Consider the following 23,559-nt stretch of genomic DNA (forward strand, 5'->3'; position numbering starts at 1 on the left):
TCTGATAGGTTGGATTTAGGGAATGAGAAGAGTCCAGGATGACCCCAAGGTGCTTGCCCTGTACAATTAGATAGATAGGAGATCCTATTTCCAGAGAATAGGAAAAGACTCGAGAGAGAGAGAAGCAGACTCAGGGAGGGAAGATCACTCAGAACATCTGTGGACGTGTGAGTGGACCTGTGCAAAAAGCAGTTGGGATGTAAGCTGGAAGTCAGGGCTGAAGGCATAAATTCAGGGGCTAGTCACATATTTGTGGGATTTAAAGCTCTGGCACTAGATGAGATCACCCAAGGCGTGAATCAGAAATGTAACACAGGAGGCCACGAGGGCACAGCAAAATATGCAAACCTGACTGTTTATCTCAGTCTTCTCCCTGGAGAGGGACTCACCATTTGCAAGGGTTTATTTGTTTTTGCTGCTGGTTACCACCTCTCTGAGGAAAATTGCAATCCCTGGTCTAGGGAATTGTATAAGGTGATTTTTTGATATGACACTATTGTAGTTTGTTTCAAAAGCAAAGCATGAGACAGGGCGAGAGAGCTGTTTGGCATTTGTGGGATATAATTCATCAGGGACTTTTGGAAAGAAGTTGGTGGTCATGAGGACAGTGGTCATGGAATATGTATCTGTGAAAAGAAAGAAAAAAACTACTTTTGCCTGCAGATCTTGCTGTCATGAAGGAAAATGGAATGATTTCTAATATATCATAGTAAAAAATGTGTAGTGCCTATATTATGAACTAAGATAATGTTAAAATGCCAGAAGTGTGCAGACATATTCTGTGATACAGTAACTCTCGTTTATTCAAGGGATTGAATTCATTTAGTTCAAATCTACATCAAAATAGTAATATCAAATCCTGCCATTAATGGGAAAAATCACTCATGTACTACCAATTGTGTTCTCTGTAGAGTGGGAGGATAAGTGGAATTGAACTCTGAGTGAATTCTCTTATGAGCATTCGTTACCCATATACCCCTGAAATTAGTAGAATGTCAGCTATGTTAAATAACTCTCCAATTCTTTAATTTATGAAAGCTAATAAAAACACAGCGTGATCAGAACAATATGCTATTTCATTGAGTTGCTAACTCTCGTGAGTTTCTCAAAAAGTTTGAATTTTCAACTGTGATGTATATTGGTCTAACCACTTTTTCATGTGTTAGCAAAAGGTACATTGTATTGTTTATGTTCTATTTTACAGGCATGTCAAAATGTAAAATGTTCTGAAATAATCTGATAATACTAAGAAGTGATATCTATGGCAACTCATCTTCACTGCAGTCTGTCCTTAACATAACAGCTAGTGACATAAGGAAATCGCAACCCACTCTAGTGTTCTTGTCTGGGAAATGCTGTGGACAGAGGAGCTGGTGGGCCACAGGCCGCAGGGTCGCAGAGAGTCAGGCACGACTGAGCACACCTGTGCAGGCAGTGACATAAGGTGGAGAACGCTTTGTCTCTCCCTGTAAGCTGACACTGGCTTCCACCTTGGAGGAGGAACCTAAGTCTTTGCTATAGGTGACAAGTTTCTGCATATGTGACAGGACCCTGATGTTCTGTGCCTCATTTTCTACCACTCTCCTCTGGCTAACTCAGCTTTAACCATGTGGCCTCCATACTGTCCTGTTGACTGTATGGTCTCCTTGGACTTATTTTCTATATATATCCAAATGGCTTGCTGCCTCATATCCTTTTGATATTTCTTCCTCAGTCAACTTTTGGAGGTCTTCTCTGAGCACCCTGTTTGAAATTGCAGGCCCAGTTGCTCACATCACTTCTGTTTCTTTTCCCTGCTTTGTTTTTCTCCCAAGCACTCATTACCTTCTCATTTACTATATGGTATTCCTTCCGTTAACCTGTCTATTAGTTGATCATAAGAATGGTCGTGGTCACAACATGAGTCCTTCTCTTAGACATATGTTAGTGAATTTCTAGTGTCTTGAACAATATCTGGCATGTAATAAGCATAATAGATAACTGATAGATGAATAAACACATCTGGCATGTAAGAAGCATAATAGATATCTGATAGATGCATAAATAACTTTCCCTAATGGCAACCCACTCCAGTGTTCTTGCCTTGAGAATCCCAGGGACAGGGGAGCCTGGTGGTCTTCTGTCTATGGGGTAATACAGAGTTGGACACGACTGAGGCGACAGCAGTAGCATGATGCTTGATAGTTAATTTAAATACTGAAAAACTACAACCATTTAGTGCTTATCTTACTGAGGCTTGAATGCAGCATGTTCCTAGCACTGAAACACAAATCTGGGTTAAAACAACTTCATCTTGGTATTTGAGATTCCTGCAAATATCCTTCATTGCATTTCTAGTCTACTTAGACAGACCTGGGTTTGAATTCTTAGTTTACCATTTACTAGCTTTGAAATATTGGGTAAGTTTATTAATACCCCTTGGTTTAATTCTCTTTATAAAATGTGCGTGAATTTAGGGCCTATCTCTCTAGATTGTAGTGATTAAAGGAGAGCGTGAATGTTTGGAGTCAATAATGAATAGTGAGTGCTCAATTCTGTTAGCTGCTGTTATCCTCATTATAAGTTTATTTTGAGTGTTTTTCTTTTCATCTGTAATGATCCAGTTCAGGACCTACTTTCTTTCTTTAAAGCTGGTTTCTAGTTTACATTTAGAATTTTCTCTTTCACCCTGTTATTTTCTAGCATGTTTTATGTTTGTACTTTTGCCGCATCACTGTCTTAAGAGTACTGTCTTAGGGTATGCACAGCGACATAGTTCCAGGTCCAGCACGCACCCTTCGTCTCTCGTCTTGAGTGCGCTTGACCTGTGATCAGCATCTCACCCTATCGGCTGAGTGTGCTCTCTTGTTCTCTCCTCTCCCTCCCTGGTGCTGCCTTTCTGATGTCATCTTGACTCTTTTCTACCTCTTCTTACACTTCAGTGAGTATCTTGCTCAGAGTCTTCCCTCTGCTCTCTTCTCATACCTTACTCTTTCTCAAGGGTTTTATTCACTTCACAGTTGTTTTCTAACAACTCTTGACTATTCTTTTTAGAGCTCCCAGTCTTTTTGTACTTTAACTTTTAAACATACACAATTTAATGTCACAAAGCGGCCAAGGGCATTGGTTAGGAGTATAGCATGAAGGCCAGTACTGACTCATGAGCCGTCTCAGCTCTGATCAGCTGTCATGACTTCCGTGTCTCATGGTAAGTTATGGTGCTGGAGCATTTATATTCTATTCATGGGAACAGTTTTCAAGGGAACAATTGAAATTACTGAGAAACTGATTAGGGTGAGCATCTCATATTAGTTGCATGTGTTGGAGCCAGAAATATGAGCTAAAAGCTTTCTATCTCTAGCTCTCTGACTAGGTATATCCAACTGAGGATCTTAACCTTAGGAATCTCCTGAAATTAAAATCATCCAGTTGCATACAATAATAGCTTCATAGTTATTATAGAGAGTGTGCTCAAGAACAAAAAATGCTCCAAATTCATTTTGACGGCCTCAGATATTATAAAGCAGCAGGTTAGCCTCTGCTGTAAATCGTGTCATGCAGTAGGAAAGCTGGAGGAGATTAAAACTGTACTCTACATTAGTTTAGTCTGATAACTTTTTTTATATAGCATCTGAGACTTGTTAACACTTAGAAGATGAGAGTGTGGATAATAGGAACAAAGATGGAGATTAATTTTGGAGTTTCAGGTCAATGACATATGTATTGTATCAAATTAGCAACTATAGGACACTCAGGTAAGTGCATGACAGTTACAGTACTTGAATTTGAAAGTGTAAGTTATAGTTGCTCACTCGTGTCTGACTCCTTGCAACCCATGGATTATAGCCCACCAGGCTTTTCTGTCCATGGAATTCTCCAGGCAAGAATACTGCAGTGGGTAGCCATTCCCTTCTCCAGGAGATCTTCCCAATCTACAGGCAGAACGCAGGTCTCCCACATTGTAGGCAGATTCTTAACCATCTGAGCCACCAGGCAAGTGAGGTACAGTTTACAAGGTATATTTATATACATGTATCTGATGCATCTATCCTTCTGAGACAACAGTCCGTTAGGCTTATAAGAACTGAAACTCATTTAGAATATGTGATTTAACCAAGAAATCCCACACCTCACAAACAGAAGAGAAGGATTCAAACTCATGATATCTGACTCCACATTTCTATATCGTATATTGTTTCTACTTCTTTGCTTCTAGATACAAAACTCTTGATCTATTGGCACAGTCTTATATGTATACAAGAGGTAGGAAAAGGCAAATGAATGCAAAGGGAAAGGTTTTCAAGGTAGTCTTTAGCCTGCATTGCAGTTTTGCTTGAACTAGTCCCGCTTCTGCTTTTCTTTGCAGAAACTAAAAGCTAACCAGTTTTTTCTTTAGAAACTCAGAGTCCATATGGGAGGGAAATAAATGTTCTTCTTCCTTAAGGAGCTGGCATGTCAACTACCTTGTCTGGCTTATTACTCTCTGACTACTCGCTTCGCGTGAGAAGACTTCCCCTCATTTTCTGTCCCCGGGTTGACAGGGAACTGGTGCTTTGAGGCCCAGAGTAAGAGCCTTTGGAAACTCCTTTAGATGCTCAGAATCTAAATTGCTTACGTTTTACTCAACCTAGTTTGCGCTATGGCTCCTAGCACGGAGTGTTTGTGGTGAAGTTTCAGTCCTTTGGTTCTTTATAGTACTTGTCTGGTTAAAAAAAATTTTTGTTGCTGTTTATTTGTTCTTTTCCTTCTTTGCTTATATTTTTATTTTGTTATTGAATTGTATGTTTCATTAGACATCCTTATCTTCCACAGCAGGCTTGGCTTTTTTGAAAGGATAAATGCAATTGTTTTCTTTTCTCTAACATTGGGTCAAGTTTCCTGTCCTGCAACTCAGCTACTATCCATTATTAGTGCTATTTTTCATTCTTTACCAAGAATGCCAATTTTATATCCAAGGTGACATATTTATTTAAGGACTGATAGGGAACAAAGTAGTTTTTCTTCTCTTTAGTGGAAAGCTAACATTAACTTTCTTACACCAGTATCACTAGTGCCAAATCATTTCACTTTTATATTTGTCCTAATTCCCATCTGCTAGAAAAATCTAATTCTCTGTGTGTATGACTTCCATTATTGATCACCATTGGCTGACATTAAAGTTACTGTTCAGTTTAGTCTAAATTTTAGTATGTTTGCGTTCTCATTGTTTGTGGTTTCATTTTGAAACTGACTGGACTAGTATTCTGTTGCTGTTTTGTTCATTGGGGTCACATTGTTTGCTTCTTCCCGTAGAAAGCTGTGTGACAGCACTGAAATTTTGTGCTGTGGGCAAGTAGAGTCTTCAGTCATGTTCTCTCAGTGTTTATTTTGTAAGTAGCTCCCCATTGAACTGCTAGCCACAATGCAGCACTTGGCCATTCTGATCAGTTGAATGCCAGTGTACTCTGAAAGCATTTAAGGTTCTACTGGCTTTGTATTATGAGTTTCCGTGACACTGTCTTTATTTATGTTTTTCCTAATTTCTGAGCCAGAATTTTTTGAGGAATTCTATATTTTGAATGTAATTAAGAGGAAGCTAGTTTGGTTAGCTTCATGACAGGCCTTTCCTTTATTGCTTAGTTGTCTGTTTGCTATTCTGTTCTCATTCTATTACTCTACACTTTTTTTTTTGGCCTAGTTTTACTTTTCTTCTTAGCCTTTAATTTCTTGGTGGATTTTTATAACCTCCTCTAGAACTATCTGTATTCCTATCTACTGTTGATTTTAGTAATTACTTCTCTTGCCAGTTGAAGACTACTCCCCCAACCAACTTTAACCACCCCAAAATTCAGGTTTATACCTACTTTTTCCTAATCATGGGTCTTAACTGTAGCCTAATCCTTAATTAGATATGCCCCTTGTCTAAGCCCTGCCTTCAGCCTTCCCTGTGTCTTGGTGTACCTTAGTGAGAACCGTGCAGTTCCCCCGTGCTGCCGGAAAGCACATCACAGACTTGGCCCTCTGGGATCTGCAGACAAAGCGATAGACATACTTTATTACTGAAGGGCGGAGGAGTTGCCTGAAAAAGGTATCACAGCGGTTTAATTTGAATGCTCCCAAAACATACCCACCAAATCAATGGCTTGAGCTGAAACATGATCCCAAACCCTGAATGAATTTAAGAAATGTCATTGATTTATTTTTAGAAGCCCTTGAATGAATTTTATTTGTCCTAATGTAGAAACAGAATAAAAACTGCAAACAATCAATACTAAGAAACGCAGCAAGGTGTTATTTTTAATGGGTTTCTGTTTGGAATAAATGCAGAAACACCTTTGCCATTAATATTCTGGCATTAGATAAAGAGCAAAAGTTTATAAAATGGCATAGGAAAAATAGTTAAAGAAATCAGCCATTTAAGAGTATTTTAGGGAGAGTTATTAGTTTAAAATATGACTTAGCAAATGTTATAGGAAAAGGCCCTCAATATTATTCTTTTAAAAAAACAAAATCTGGCCAGTTTTTTTAAAGAAAAATTGTGCATGGTTTACTTTCCACCCGTCTGTTCTGGCATGTGTCTGATGATAGCAGAATCACTTGGATCTGAGGTAGCCAGTGTCCATACTCAGTAGTATTTTCCACATGCTGTCCTAGTTCAGTAGTATTGCCACTGTAATGATGGACGCCAGTTTCGGCCAACATGGCATAGTACTCTGTTTCAGATTTCCTCAAGGCCAGCCTTTGTCTGGTCATTTTCAGAGGCTACTTGTACCCCAGCATGTACTTTCCACTTTTCATAACCAGTTGGAGCCTAGATTTGATTGACTCCAGTGACTTTTTCATCTTTTTTTGTGGCCACCATCTTCCTGCCTTAGGTGTGGGATGCCCCAAACTGAGAGCAGCCATCAAGATAGCCGGGGAGTGAGAAACTTCTTTTATTACTTCTGAATAAACTAATGTATAGCACAGTTTCTCCTGTGTCACTTTCTCTTACCCCGACTACCCTGACCCTGCCTCCCTGACGTGCACGCCAAACTTTAGTGTCTCTCAGTGAGGTCAGCTTCTGGAGGTGGCAATGAAAGGGTCAGCTGGCTACCTTTACATCCAAGAGTCTGAGTTCTGTTTTTTGATATCCAGCTCCAATTTGCCGTTTTATTCTATGACCTTTACCTGGACCTCTGATTAATCTTGAATGTGTAATAAGTTAACCAATTGTGAATTTATAGGATTTAGATAAAGTGGCTCTTGAATGTTAGCATCTTGATTATGATGTTTTAAAGACTTCTCAGAATCCCTCTTTTGTTAAGTGAAATTCTGAATGTCAGGCTTACCTAAGATTGCCATACCTAAGGTGCTTTATGCACTGGTCATAGCAACCCTCTTCCAACAACAGAAGAGAAGACTCTACACATGGACATCACCACTGAAATCAGATTGATTATATTCTTTTCAGCCAAAGATGGAGAAGCTCTTTACCGTCAACAAAAACAAGACCGGGAGCTGACTGTGGCTCAGATCATGAACTCCTTATTGCCAAATTCAGACTTAAATTGAGAAAGTATGGAAAAGCACTAGCCCATTCAGGTATGACCTAAATCAAATCCCTTATGATTATACAGTGGAAGTGACAAAAGAGATTCAAATGATTAGATCTGAGAGAGTGCCTGAAGAACTACAGATGGAGTTTCTTGACATTGTACAGGAGGCAATGATCAAGGCTATCCCCAAGGAAAAGAAATGCAAAACTGGAGAAAAGAAAAAGAAAGTGAAGTCATGTCCGACTCTTTGCGACCCCATGGACTGTAGCCTAGCTGGCTCCTCCATCCATTCACAGGATTTTCCAGGCAAGAGTACTGGAGTGGGTTGCCAATTCCTTCTCCAGGGTATCTTTCCGGCCTAGAAATCGAACCTGGGTCTCCCGCATTGTAGGCAGACGCTTTTAATCTGCACTACCAGGGAAGTCCAAGAAGGCAAAATGGTTGTCAAATGAGGCTTTAGAAATAGCTGTGAATAGAAGAGAAGTGAAAGGCAAAAGAGAAAAGGAAAGATATACCCATTTGAATGCAGAGTTCCAAAGAACAGCAAAGAGACATAAGAAAGCCTTCCTCAGCAATCAGTGCAAAGGAATAGAGGAAAATAATAGAATGGAAAAGACTAGAGAACGCTTCAAGAAAATTAGAGATACCAAGGGAACATTTCATGCAAAGATGGGCACAATCAAGGCGAGAAATGGTATGGACCTAACAGAAGCAGAAGATATTAAGAAGAGGTGGCAAGGATACACAGAAGAACTCTACAAAAAAGATCTTCATAACCTAGATAATCACAATGGTGTGATCACTTGCCTAGAACCAGACATCCTGGAATGTGAAGTCTGGTGGGCCTTAGGAAGCATCACCACGAACAAAGCTAGTGGAGGTGATGGAACTCCAGTTGAGCTATTTCAAATCCTGAAAGATGATGCCTTGAAAGTGCTGCACTCAATATGCCAGGAAGTTTGGAAAACTCAGCAGTAGCCACAGGACTGGAAAAGGTCATTTTTCATTCCAATCCCAAAGAAAGGCAAGGCCAAGGAATACTCAAAATACCGCACAATTGCACTCACCTCACATACTAGTAAAATAATGCTCAAAATACTCCAAGCCAGGCTTCAACAGCACGTGAACTGTGAGCTTCCGATGTTCAAGCAGGATTTAGAAAAGGGGGACGAACCAGAGATCAAATTGCCAATTCTCAAAAAAGCAAGAGAGTTTCAGATAAACATCTACAACTGCTTTTGACTATGCCAAAGCCTCTGACTGTGTCAGTTCAGTTCAGTACTCAGTCGTGTCCGACTCTTTGTGACCCCATGAATTGCAGCACACCATGCCTCCCTGTCCATCACCAACTCCTGGAGTTCACTTAAACTCAGGTCCATCAAATCAGTGATGCCATCCAGCCATCTCATCCTCTGTCATCCCCGTCTCCACCTGCCCCCAATCCCTCCTAGCATCAGAGTCTTTTCCAATGAGTCATCTCTTCGCATGAGGTGGCCAAAGTACCAGAGTTTCAGCTTTAGCAACAGTCCTTCCAAAGAACACCCAGGACTCATCTCCTTTAGAATGGACTGGTTGGATCTCCTTACAGTCCAAAGGACTTTCAAGAGTCTTCTCCAACACCACAGTTCAATTCTTTGGTGCTTAGCTTTCTTCACAGTCCAACTCTCACATTCATACCTGATCACTGGAAAAACCATACCCTTGACAGAATTTTGTTGGCAAAGTAATGTCTCTGCTTTTGAATATGCTATGTAAGTTGATCATAACTTTCCTTCCAAGGAGTAAGCATCTTTTAATTTCATGGCTGCAATCACCATCTGTGAACCACAACTAACTCTGGAAAATACTTCAAGAGATGGGTATACCAGATCTCCTGACCTGCCTCCTGAGATGTCTGTATGCAGGTCAGAAATCAACAGTTAGAACTAAACATGGAACAACAGACTGGCTCCAGATTGGGAAAGGTGTACGTCAAGGCTGTCTGTTGTCACCCTGTTTATTTAACTTACATGTAGATACATCTTGAGAAATGCTGTGCTAGATGAAACACAAGCTGGCATCAAGATTGCCGGGAGAAATATCAATAACCTCAGATATGCAGATGACACCACCCTTATGGCAGAAAGTGGAGAAGAACTAAAGAGCCTCTTGATGAAAGTGAAAGAGGAGACTGATTCAGTTCAGTTCAGTCGCTCACTTGTGTCCTACTCTTTGCGACCCCATGAATTTCAGCACGCCAGGCCTCCCTGTCCATTACCAACTCCCAGAGTTCACTCAAACTCATGTCCATCGAGTTGGTGGTGCCATCCAGCCATCTCATCCTTTGTGGTCCCCTTCTCCTCCTGCCCCCAATCCCTCACAGCATCAAATTCTTTTCCAATGAGTCATCTCTTCGCATGAGGTGGCCAAAGTACTGGAGTTTCAGCTTTAGCATCAGTCTTTCCAAAGAACACCCAGGATTGATCTCCTTTAGGATGGACTGGTTGGATCTCCTTGCAGTCTAAGCGACTCTCAGGAGTCTTCTCCAACAACACAGTTTGAAAGCATCAATTCTTCGGTGCTTAGCTGTCTTCATAGTCCAACTCTTTCCATACATGACCACTGGAAAAGCCATAGCCTTGACTAGATGGACACTTGTTGGCAAAGTAATGTCTCTGCTTTTCAATATGCTGTCTAGGTTGGTCATAACTTTTGTTCCAATGAGTAAGCATGTTTTAATTTCATGGCTGCAGTCACCATCTGCAGTGATTTTGGAGCCCAAAAAAATAAAGTCTGACACTGTTTCCACTGAATGTTTTTTTCTGAATGTTGAGCTTTAAGCCAACTTTTTCACTCTCCTCTTTTACTTTCATCAAGAGGCTTTTTAGTTCTTCTTCACTTTTCTGCCATAAGGGTGGTGTCATCTGCATATCTGAGGTGATTGATATTTCTCCTGGCAATCTTGGTTCCAGCTTGTGCTTCTTCCAGTCCAGCGTTTCTCATGATGTACTTGGCTTAAATCTCAATGTTAAGAAAAGTAAGAGCATGGCATCTGGCCCCATCACTTCCTGGCAAATAGATGGGGAAACAGTGGAAACAGTGGCTGACTTTATTTTGGGGGGGCTCCAAAATTAGTGCAGATGGTGACTGTGGCCATGAAATTAAAAGACGCTTACTCCTTGGAAGAAAAGTTATGACCAACCTAGGCAGCATATTAGAAAGCAAAGGTGTTACTTCACCAACAAAGGTCCATCTAGTCAAGGCTGTGGTTTTTCCAGTGGTCATGTATGGATGTGAGAGTTAGACTATAAAGAAAGCTGAGTGCCAAAGAGTGATGCTTTTGAACTGTGGTTTTGGAGAAGTCTCTTGAGAGTCCCTTGGACTGCAAGGATATCCAGCCAGTCCATTCTAAAGGAGATCAGTCCTGGGTGTTCATTGGAAGGACTGATGTTGAAACTGAAACTCCATTAATTTGGCCACCTGATGCAAAGAACTGACTCATTTGAAAAGACCCTGATGCTGAGAAAGATTGAGGACAGGAAGAAAAGTGGATGGCAGAGGATGAGGTAGTTGAATGACATCACCGACTCAATGGACATGAGTTTGAGTAAACTCCAGGAGTTGGTGATGGACAGGGAAGCCTGGCATGCTATAGTCCATGGGGTCACAAAGAGTCAGACACGACTGAGTGACTGAACTGAACTGTGAATGAATGACAATAGCAAGACAAATGTAAAGAGGAATAAATTGTGGGTATTCATTTTAGAATAATGTGCTTGAGAGACAAGAAACTATCAATGGTGATAATGATTGGTCAGCCTGTCACAACTGTATACATTTTTGTATTTTCCATTTGTTGATAACCTGTTGTGTTTAAGGTCCTATATCACATGTGGAACATTCTGTCCTTTTGCACATAGCAGCTAGAGATCTTTTAGTACAAAAATAAATGTGATTATGTCACTTCTAAGCTTAAAGTACTCTGTCTGAAATTTACCTTGTTATTCAATGAAGCCATTTTTTGTCCTTTTCCTTTTAACCTATTGTTGTTATAGGCAGCATATTGGTTGAATATTGCATTTTTGTTTCAAGTCTAGTGTAATGATTTTGCCTTTTTAAGTGGAGTGGTCATTTTCTTTTAATGTGGTTATTAATCTAGTGGGATTTGAATCTCACATCTTGTTATTTATTTTCTATTTTCCTCATCTATTCTTTGGGATTATTTTAGTCTTGAATTGAGTATTTTACTGACTTTATCTTTCTGTTGGTTGGTTTGTTGCTATGTTTTATTTGTGGTTGCATTAGGGTTTACAGGATACATTTTTAAATTCCTTCAAATGATATGATATTAGTCAACGTGTGTTATGAAGCCTCACTATAATATACTCCTGTTGGGGGCTTTGTGCATTTGTTATCACACATCTTGCCTTGGGTTATGTTTAAAACTGTTAACATGTTGTGACTTTTACTTTCAACAAAGTGGTTGTCTTTTTTATCTACACACTCCAGTATTACTCTCTCTCTTGTGTAAATGTTGACTTCCATCTGGAATCATCTTTCTTCCACATGAAAAACTGCCATAACATTTATTCTAGCACTAATGAATTCTTTCAGTTTTTTTATGTATGTAGAAGTCTTTTCTACCTCATTTTGAAGTATTTCCATAGGTATGGAATTCCAAGTTAATTATTTTTCCTTTCATAGTTTTAAACATGTTACTACACTGTCTTCTTGTTTGATTTATTGAGGCAGGAAATTTGCCATCACTCATAACTGTTTCTCTGTACATGTTTCTCTTTTTCTCTGGTTGTTTTGAAGATTTCTTCTTCGCTTGATTAATTTGATTGTGATGTAGTTTCGGTATATAGTTTTCTTCATGTTTTTGTCCATATCTCCTCTCCTCTATTTCTGAAACTTAAGTTGCATATATATTATATTCCTACATACATGTCAGGCTTCTCAAAGTTGTTCCACAGCTCATTGATGCCCTTTTTATTTTCTTCCCTCTTTTTTCATTTTGGACATGCATTTCAGTTCACTAATCTTTTCTTTTATGCTATTTGATGTTTTTCCTTTTCAGTCAGCGCAGATAGCAAAGGTTTCTATTGTCGAAATTCTGTGCAAGTAGTTTTAAAAAAACATCTTTCATGTCTCTGCTTAAAATCCTTAACCTTTCTCAGCCTTGTTAAGCATATGAATTATGGTAGTTTTAAACTTTCTTGTCTCATTCAGTATTCCATGAATTGTGAGTTTTTCCCTTTTGCCTCCTGAGAGCAGGTACTATCCTCATCTTTATCTGATAGCTGGGTGCGGTTCCCTCCAGTGCTTCTGACTGATTCTTTCCTTGGTCTTCAGTAGTTTCTCACGTGATGTGTCTACTACAGTTAAAGACATAAGTGGAACCTCTTGAGAACGCTGGAGCTTTCTGTCTGCGTTACCGTTTCCTGTCTGGTACTCTGTCCTGAGAACTCAGCTGCGTTGGCATCCCCAGCTCTTACCTCTGTCTCGGTCATAACACCTGGCTCCCCCTGGGCTCCTTTTCAGACGGCAAGCTGGAGCAGTCGTGGAATGCGCCCGTTTCCCCTTTCTCGGTCATTGTCAGTGTCTGAAAGCTGTTGCTTCTGGGTGTGGGGGCGAAGGGAGATAAATGCAGTCCGTGTTTTTCCATTTTTGGCCAGAAAGGGAATTTCTCTCTGATTGTTCTAATGATATCTAAATCCATTTCAATTTGTAAAATGCTCTAGTATATGATTTTTAGCCAATGCAGGAGACCCGGGTTCCATCACTGGGTTGGGAAGATCCTCTGGAGAAAGGACTGGTACCCACTCCAGTGTTCTTGCCTGGAGAATCCCACTGTCAGAGGATCCTTGCAGGCTCGAGGTCCATGGGATCGTGAAGAGTCAGACACAACTGAGTGACTTTCAGCTATCACCACTCCCTTCTTTGTCCACTGGTTTCAGCTGCATTCATTTTCTGTTCTCTGCTCAGGTTTGCTGTACGCCTGCCGCTCGCTCTGCCTCGGCCCAGATACCCCTTCCCTGTGGCAGGACTCATCATCCTGATGCCTCCCACCATTCTCTGTGTTATCCTGCATATTCATGAGCAAGCATCCTTACCTAAAATGATCTTACCGATTTATATTATTGTTTCTCCTTTTCTCTCCCTTTCTTTATCTGTTTACTTTAGTACATCCATTTGGACCAGGTCCCTGTCATCTTATATCCAATGTGATTCTTTGGCACATAATATATATGCAGTAAATAATTCGATATATAAATGAATGAGTAGTTTTATCTGTCTCTCATATAACTCCAGAAGTAGTCATTAACATTTCATTGCTGAGGCAGCTTGTACATCCATCTAGTAACTAGTGCAGCTCAGCTGTGAACCATACTTTTATGATGCTGAAGGACAGCCTCCTTTATTTAATGGTAGCAGTCACTCTTGTGTGTTTTGCTGTAGGTTCCCCCTGTACTTGAAGTTGCTTTTAGTCCTGGTTTCTATATGCTTCATCACTGGAGCAGATTTATTTTTAATATTTAAAGATTGACTTGAGTTAATGATAAATACAAATTACTTAGTATGTTTATGGAGGAGCTTAAATTATTGAGCTGTTGAATTTAAAATTAATTTTGGGGAATTTTGTCAAGTTGCTTTTTCTACTTTGGTATTTTAAATCTTCTAAATAGACAACTAAAAAGTGGCGCATTTGAGTCCATAATAAGAATTATGGTTGTTTTTTGGTATAGAAACACGATTGTTTCATGTTAGACCATCTATGTAGTATTGAAATTTTATGGCACAATCCACTTAATGTGTTTCATTTGCAAAAACAAAAGAAAACATCATTATAGTCACATAATGATTACTAGCCATGAATCATTCATTTGAAAGAAAGTCTAAAGGATTTTGTAGTTATAAGCAAAAAGGTCTTTTATGAGTGCTCACTTTGCAGACAACGTTGTTTCAAGGTTGATTTTTAGATTTGAGTATTATCTAGTGCCTGAGAATCATTTCCTATATTCTGCAAATCTCATTATATAGGTCTGGATACAGTCTTCTAAGACGGTTTTGGAAACATAGTGGAAAATGGGAAATTGAACTTGTTTAACTAAGTTAGTATAGAATTAGGCAATTTTATTGTGCTGGTGGCTTAAGGTGTAATTACAATAGATATTGACTTGTTTATTTTATATCTTATTCTTGAAGCCATCTGGAAAGTTGTATAAACATACATTTTTAGTAAAGAGTGAATATTAGAATCAATATTCTATATTTAATGGCTGTCCCCTTTAACACATAGGTGAACAATTGATGAAAATAGATTGTATCCATACTATTTATATAGTCTTAAATCATCTTCATATAAATAACATTATATAAGAAAGTATTGTAACTTTACATTTGAAAAGCTGATGGACATCACCTTAGCTAAATGTTATGTATTATATTATTATATGTACATATATATTTTTCCTTTAATATACGTATATATGAAGAGGAAGAGAGAAAATATGATGAAGCAAATGATACAAAATGGAAACATTTGGTTAATCTAGGTAAAGAGTATTTGGATTTTTGAAACTAAACTTGTAATAAAAGCATTTTAAAATTCCATTTGCAGTAATAAAACCATAAAATACTTAGGAACAAATTTTTAAAAATTTGTGGGGGTCTCCCTGGAGGCTGGGCTGTGCATATGCGGAGCTAGATTTGCCGTATTGCACAGTGACAGTAGAACAGACGTACCAGGGGTCCATCATTCCTGGGAGTCATTGGAGTTCTGGCCCTGCCAAATTAGAGACAACTCTCACTAACATACTTGGCATTCACTCAAACAACTAGTAAGGTTGTAACTCAGGAAACATGACCAACATCCTAAAGGAGTACCTACACTTCTGTTCAGTTCAGTTCAGTCGCTCAGTCGTGTCCAACTCTTTGCGATCCCAAGATCCCAGCACGTCAGGCCTCCCTGTCCATCACCAACCTCTGGAGTTCACTCAGATTCACGTTCATTGAGTCAGTGATGTCATCCAGCCATCTCATCCTCAGTCGTCCCCTTCTCCTCCTGCCCCCAATCCCTCCCAGGATCAAAGTGTTTTCCAGTGAGTCTACTCTTCGCATGAGGTGGCCAAAGAACTGGAGTTTCAGCTTTAGCATCATTCCTTCCAAAGAAATCCCAGGGCTGACCTCCTTCAGAATGGACTGGTTGGATCTCTTTGAAGTCGAAGGGACTCTCAAGAGTCTTCTCCAACACCGCAGTTCAAAAGCATCAATTCTTCAGCACTCAGCTTTCTTCACAGTCCAACTCTCACATCCATACATGACCACTGGAAAAACCATAGCCTTGACTAGACGGACATTAGTCGGCAAAGTAATGGCTCTGCTTTTGAATATGCTATCTAGGTTGGTCATAACTTTTCTTCCAAGGAGTAAGCATCTTTTAATTTCATGGCTGCAGTCACCATCTGCAGTGATTTTGGAGCTCCCGAAAATAAAGTCTGACACTGTTTCCACTGTTTCCCCATCTATTTCCCATGAAGTGATGGGACCAGATGCCATGATCTTCATTTTCTGAATGTTGAGCTTTAAGCCAACTTTTTCACTCTCCTCTTTCACTTTCATCAAGAGGCTTTTTAGTTCCTCTTCACTTTCTGCCCTAAGGGTGGTGTCATCTGCATATCTGAAGTTATTGATATTTCTCCCAGCAATCTTGATTCCAGCTTGTGTTTCTTCTAGTCCAGCGTTTCTCATGATGTACTCTGCATATTAGTTAAATAAGCAGGGTGACAGTATACAGCCTTGACGTCCTCCTTTTCCTATTTGGAGCCAGTCTGTTGTTCCATGTCCAGTTCTAACTGTTGCTTCATGACCTGCATATAGGTTTCCCAAGAGGCAGGTCAGGTGGTCTGGTATTCCCATCTCAGAATTTTCCACAGTTTATTGTGATCCACGCAGTCAAAGCAGAAATAGATGTTTTTGTGGAACTCTCTTGCTTTTTCCGTGATCCAGCGGATGTTGGCAATTTGATCTCTGGTTCCTCTGCCTTTTCTAAAACCAGCTTGAACATCAGGGACTTCACGGTTCACGTGTTGCTGAAGCCTGGCTTGGGGAATTTTGAGCATTACTTTACTAGCATGTGAGATGAGTGCAATTGTGCGGTAGTTTGAGCATTCTTTGGCATTGCCTTTCTTTGGGATTGGAATGAAAACTGACCTTTTCCAGTCCTGTGGCCACTGCTGAGTTTTCCTAATTTGCTGGCACTGACCCTAAAAAAATTAAGTCTACAGTCTTTTCTGGGAAGAATAAGTCCTAACATGTTAGAGGGGCCAGGGAAACACCTCCTGTTTTCCACAGAATGTGAGACTAAGCCTGTTAAGACTATAAATAAGCCTGTGGAGAAACTTAAAGGTGATTACCCAATGATTAATTTGCCTGCTACATCAAGAAGGAACATTCTTCCAAGTAGTATTATACCACAGGAGTTATTATGGCATTTTATAATTTAATTAAGAAGTTGTGGTTCAGCTGGTAAAGAATCTGCCTGCAATGCAGGAGACCCCAGTTCGATTCCTGGGTCAGGAAGATCCACTGGAGAAGGGAAAGACTACCCACTCGAGTATTCTTGGGATTCCCTTGTGGCTCGGCTCGTAAAGAATCTGCTTGCAACGCAAGAGACCTGGGTTCGGTTCCTCGGTTGGGAAGATCCCCTGGAGAAGGGAAAGGCTACCCACTCCAGTATTCTAGCCTAGAGAATTCCATAGACTGTATAGTCCATGAGGTTGCAAAGAGTCGGATAGGACCCAGCGACTTTCACTTTCACTTTCAAAGTTAATAAAATAGAATGTATAGTCAAAGGAAAGAGCAGTCAAATCAACAAGAGGGGCCAGATTTTAGATTTCAAATGTAAAGACTTTAATGTGGATATCATAAATATGTTTAACAAACTAAAGGAATTTATCTTTGAGAATTAAAGGAAAGCAAAATTGAAAAGTTCAGTAGCTGAATTAAAATATTCAGTATGTAGGTTAAGTATAACCTACAATCTAAACACCTGTAGTTGTAATCCCATCTGGACAAAAGAGTGAAATTCTGGCTGGCAAAACATTTGAAGAAATAAAGGCAAAGAAATGTCAAATTGAGTGGAAAAATTAACTTATGGTTCAAGAATCTTAGTAAACCACATTCAGGATAAATATAAAGAAAAAGACACTTTGGCACATTCTAGTCAAACTGCTTAAAGACAAAGGGGAGAAAGTAATTTGAAGCTGAAGGAAACATATGAAAAAATAAGGAGATGGATATAGCTGATTTTCTAGAAATAATCAAAAGCAGAAGTCAACAGAATGGTATATTTAAAATGCTGAAATAAATCAAACTCTATAAACTCAAAATTCTCTATTTAGTAGATACCCTTCCAAAATAGGGTAAAGTGAATATACTTTTAATTATATGAAAGCAGAGAGTTTGTGCCCGTCACAGCTGTCCTACCAGAAAAGATAAACTTGTCTTGCAGGCCAAGTGAAAGTGATACTAGATGAAAACTGGTACCCACAAAAAGGAATCAATACCATGTGAAATAATAAATGAACTGTGCTTTTTTTATGCTCATAATTTATTGAACAGAAACCTAATAATTAAAAAATGACATTGCAAGGTAGTGTTTATATGTATATAGAAGCAAAAGATGTGATGGTAGTTGCACAAATGATTGGGTAGGATGAATGGAATTGCACTATTGTAACATTATGACACACATGAAATGAATCAGAGTGTGAAGTGTGACTGAAATGCTAGAGGGGGGTCAGGAAATGAAAACCATAAAAAAGCATAATATTGAGTTAACAGTCACTCTAAATAGACTACATAAAGATGCATAGTGTTCGTCCTAGAGGAACCAGGAAAAATCAGAAGAAAAAAAAATGGAGTACTAAAAATTGCTTGATAAACAGAAAAGCAGGAAAGGAGAACAGAGATGTAAAGGGCAGAAAGGACAAATACAAAACACATAATAAGCAGTAAGAAAAGTAGCATAGCTATGTATATTTCAGAGAATGCATATTTCAAGACAAATCATCTTTTAAGAGATAGTGGCATTACACAAGGATACAGGAGTAATTTACAAGAAACAATCATCTTAAATATGTATGTACCTAATAAAGAGCATTAAAATTCATGAAACAAAACCTGTAGAATTAAATGGAGAAGTAGATAGCTTCCCAGTCATAATGAGATTTTAATGCCCCTCTTTCATTTAATTCTAGTAAAAGTATATCAAAAAAGAAGACAGTAAATATTTGAAAAAGCAAGACTGTTCTATCAACCAGATTGTTCCATCAACCAGATTGTTCCAATTGGTATTTATAGAAAATTTCCCATATAACTGCAAAATATACATTCTTTTCAAATACACATGGAACATTCACCAAGGTAGAGCATATGGAAACATAAAATAAATCTCAGTAATTTTCCAAAGATTGAAATCTTGTAAGTGTATGCTTTCTGTCTAAATTGAAATTAAATTGGATAAAAACAATAATAGAACATCTCTCACTGTTTGAAAATTGGGTAACATAGTATTAAATTGTTTGTGGGTCAAAGAGAAATTATTTTGAAATTCATGAAAATGAAAGCACTGAAAAAATTAACCTAAATTCTCTAATTTCAATCAGTAATCAAAGAAGGGAAACTATTACAGAAAGCAATCTACTACAGACCCATATCATATATAAACATACATGAAAAAATTGCCAGTAAGATATTTTTGTATCAAGTAGTGCATAAAAAGAGTGTAGTTACCAATTTGTACAAGGTTGGTTTAACATTTGAAAATTAATTAATGCAGTTGACCATATTACAAAACAATAAGGAGAAAAATCATACAAATATCTATATACAAAATAAAAGCATTTGATAGTATTCTATCTTGTTTATGATATATAAGAACTCCTAGCAAGGAAAAATAGAAAACTTTTTCAACCTTATATAAGGACATCTGTGGAAAACATGGGACTGTCCTCATGCTTAGTTGGGAAAGATTAAATTCTTTATCATTTATAATTTGGAAACCAGACAAGGAAATCTATTCTTATAACTTTTCTTCATTATAATATATATTCTAACTTGTGTAATAAGAAAATGAGATAAAAGGCCTGTATGTTGGAAATGATGTAAGTGAACTTATTATCTATGTGAATATATAAGGAATCTATAGGAAACTTAGAAGGTCACAAAATAGTAACTATATGAAAATCAGTTGTATTTTTTTATTTAAGCAATGATATATTGGAAAACAAATTAAAAATAGTACTATCTACAGTAGCATCAAAAATGTAAAGTACATAAGGATGCATTTCACTGAACATGTGCAAATTTTCTATACTACAACTACCAAGTTATTGCTGAGAGAGAGTTATTGCTGAGAGAACTTACAGAAGTTGTAAATAAATGGTGATATATATACCATGCTAGAGTGGAAGACTAAATTTGTTAAGATTACGTTTTCCCCTCATGATCTATAGATTCGTAATACATACAGTCTCAATCAGTCCCAGCAGGTCTTACAACAGTAACTGACAAGATTTTACAAAAATTCATGTCATGTAAAGGACTTGGAATGGACAAAATCAATTTTGAGAAAGGCAAATTTTGCTGACCTCGAGTACTGATTTTTTATCGAGACAATAATGTTTTCGCTTAAGACTATATAAACTTTTTTCTTAAAAGTTTAGAGTTTAAAGACTCACAAAGATACCATCAGTTGATTTTCAATAAAGGCTTGAAGGTTAGTGAGTAGAGAAAGGAACTTCCTTGTACCAAATGATGCTGTGAAAAGTCCTTCATCATACCATGTGTGCATGCTGAGTCTCCTCAGTCATGACTGACTCTGCAACCCTGTGGACTGTAGCCACCAGGCTCCTCTTTCCATGGCATTCTCCAGGCATGAAGACTGGAGTGGGTTGCCATGCCCTCCTGCAGGGGATCTTGGTGGCCCAGAGCTTGAACCTGCATCTCTTAACATTTCCTCCGTTAGAAGGAAATGGCAGCCTACTCCAGTATTCTTGCCTGGAGAATCCTATGGACAGAGGAGCCTGGTGGGGCTACGGTCCATGGGGTTGCAAGAGTCGGACGCGACTTAGTGACTAAACCACCACCGGTGCCACCTGGGAAGCCCTCATCATACCATACAGACTAGTTAATGAAGGGTGGGGTACAGACCTATACATGAGAAGATAAAAGCTTCCAGAATAAAGCCTAACATTGGCAAACGAGGCGTAAGTGGTATAAACCACTTTGTAAAAAGGTTGACAGTTTTTGTTCCATTAAGTATACATTTACACTCTCCCTTTTAGATATTTAATAGAAATGAGGACTCAGACAAGAGTTTTCATAGTATCCTGTGTGAGTGTCCCTGGGCTGCCACAGCAGAGGTCCACAGTCTCAGTGGCTTGAAACAACAGTGATTTATTCTGTCACACTCCTGGAGACCTTTGGTCCCGCATGACTCTCTTGGCAGGGTTGGTGCCTTTTGGAGACTCTGAGGAAGAATCTGTATTCTGCCTCTCTCCTAGCACCTGGTAGCCTTTGGTATTTCTTGACTTGGAACAACATGCCATTCTTTGCTCCTTCTTCCCGTTCTTCACGTTTCCTTCTCCTGTGTGTGTCTTTCTCTCTCCTTTCCCTTAAAATGGCACAGCATTAGATTCAGGGATCACCCTAAATCCTGCATGATCTCACCTGGAGGTCTTTAATACTCAATCATACTACGTGTATGCAGATCTCGAAGTCATTTTATTGAGTGAAAGAAATCAGATACAAAAAGTGTTTACTGAAAGTTTCATTTATATAAATTTCAAGAACAGGCAAAACTTACTTATAGTGATAGCATTGAAAACATTGGTTTTCTGTGTTAGCATGCGGATTGTCTGGAAGCAGACGTGAATGAATTTAAGACACCAGAATGGTTCCGAGTGTTATGCCAGCTTTTTAATTCATCAGATATGAAACTTATGTGTGAAGAGGGTTTTGCTAAGACTGCCAAATAAAATAAGAAGCCTCTCGCTCTCTAACTTCACAACTTGCAGATCCTGAGTATCTGCAGAACTCGTTTGGACCTGCTGTGAAATCCTTAGTGGTCCAGAATTGATAAGCATTTGTACAAAAAGAGAAAGTATATCTGATGTCTGTAGCAATTTTCTATTTCTTGACAAGCTGAAGGAATATACATTTTATCCTTTTAATATTTTTGTATAATTCTTGGCTTTATCTTGCTCCTATGGCAAAATGTAAAAAAATAATGCCATGTGTACTTTGCTGTTGTATATTTTAAAAAATAACTTTAGCTTATGAGTTTTATTATCATAAGAGCACATTTATTTAAAAGAACAGTCTTGATAGTCTGAGCACTATCCAGGAATAAGGCACTTGAATAGCTATGTTTTTGATGCCTTTCCTGGAGTGCAATGAACTTTTTTTTTTTTTTTTTAATTCTAAGGATTCTGGAGATCATGAAAATATTGGCCAGCTAAAACAGTAAAAGGAAGATATTTTTCATACAGTTTGCTTGGGAAAATCAAGTTCTAAACCCTTTCTGAAAGGTCTTAGTCTGTCGTTAGACCTCCCTGCTCAGATGGCATTTCCTCCCATCCCTGTGTCATTTTTTATAATCTTGTCTTTCACAGAGATCCACTTATTTTCTTCACGTTCTCCTTCTCACACGTCTTACAGGGAGTGGAGGAATGAGCTAGTATGAAACTGTGAGTGGCAAGTGCAGTGCTAGGGGACAATAAAAGTGGATCTGGAAACATTTAGGGCAACTGGGTACACCCAGAAGGAAAGAACGGAATGTGAAGAGCAGAAGGCGGAGTGCACAACAGGGCCACTCGTCTCCATAGTGCTTTATGTAATAACTGCTATGGGGAAATTAAAGTCTGTTCTTGTCTGTAGGAAAATATGAGAGAAGTAGTTTGAGTATCAGATGGATTTTAAGTTGCAGTTGTTAATTTTCATGTTATGATGCTTTGAGTGTCTTGCACACTTAGTTGGCAGCAAGTTAGCTCTAGACTCATGCCCTCTGGCCCTGTGAACTTGCAGGAGTCATTTAACTTTCCGGAAACACTGTCCCATTATTCCTTATAATTATGTATTTAGAAAGTATCTAAAGTAAAGGTTTAAAGCAGTATTGATAAGTTAATTCAGACTCAAGCTAGTAGCTTTTCAGTCAGCAGGTTACTTAGGTTAGAAAGTTAAATGAATGATTAATTAGTCTTACAACAACTTTAGGGTTAGGTTAGTTAGTCTTACAACAACTTTAGGGAAGAATAATAAAGATATGGAGTGTGTTCTCAAGCTTCTTCTGAGGTGCGCTTGCACAAGGCTGCAGGCAAGAAGTGGGGGAAAACCCAAAAAGTTTTGAAAAAGTTTGCTCCTGAAATACCATGTTTGTAAAAGAAACTGAATAAAGAGGACCAGATATGGTGTTAAATGTAGTTGGTGTAAAAATGTCAAATAGATTCTATTTTCCTCCCTCGTGAAATAATAGATAAAACTATACGTGAAAAACACAACCATAATGAGATTATGAGATTATATTTCCTGGAAGACTTTTCCTCCTTTTTGCCCTTTAAGACAGATGGCAAGAATTTGATGACACAAGGGCAGCAACCACGACTTCTGTGCCACTCACAGCACTGAATGGGCACCCAGTCAATGCTTGTTGGTTCATTGATTTTCTAAAGGTCTTTTCATCTTACTTTGTACCTGCTCCAACCATGCAAATGTTGCCAGTGAACAAAATCTTGAAATAAAAATCACCCTTTGTGTTCTGGATATTGCTTTCGATTTTATCCAGTCTCTGTTCTTAGGTGTTTTCATTCTGGCGTGTGACATCTATGGTCATGTGATGGTTGCCAGAGGACTACTCCCTGCCTTCAAAAAATAGTAGTAAAATCAAAATATTTTTATCTTTTATGCCTTTAGTTTGATATCCAAAGTATAACTCAGTGTTATCAGATTTTGGTGCTGTGAGTTTACATTGCTAAGACCCTGTAGTAATAAATGTAAAGGATACCTCTGGAAAAAATGA

General features: G+C 38.6%; 1 protein-coding gene and 1 pseudogene across 4 annotated transcripts in view; one reads left to right on the forward strand and one right to left on the reverse strand.

The window, feature by feature from the left end:
- Positions 1-23,559, forward strand: part of DIAPH3 (diaphanous related formin 3) — a 563,626-nt gene that overhangs the window by 279,729 nt on the left and 260,338 nt on the right. The gene's annotated exons all lie outside the window — the stretch shown is intronic.
- LOC138089126 (large ribosomal subunit protein eL30 pseudogene) lies at positions 6,506-6,864 on the reverse strand (annotated as a pseudogene).

The sequence above is a fragment of the Capricornis sumatraensis genome, chromosome 12 (assembly GCF_032405125.1).
Source record: "Capricornis sumatraensis isolate serow.1 chromosome 12, serow.2, whole genome shotgun sequence".
Lineage (NCBI taxonomy): Eukaryota > Metazoa > Chordata > Mammalia > Artiodactyla > Bovidae > Capricornis > Capricornis sumatraensis.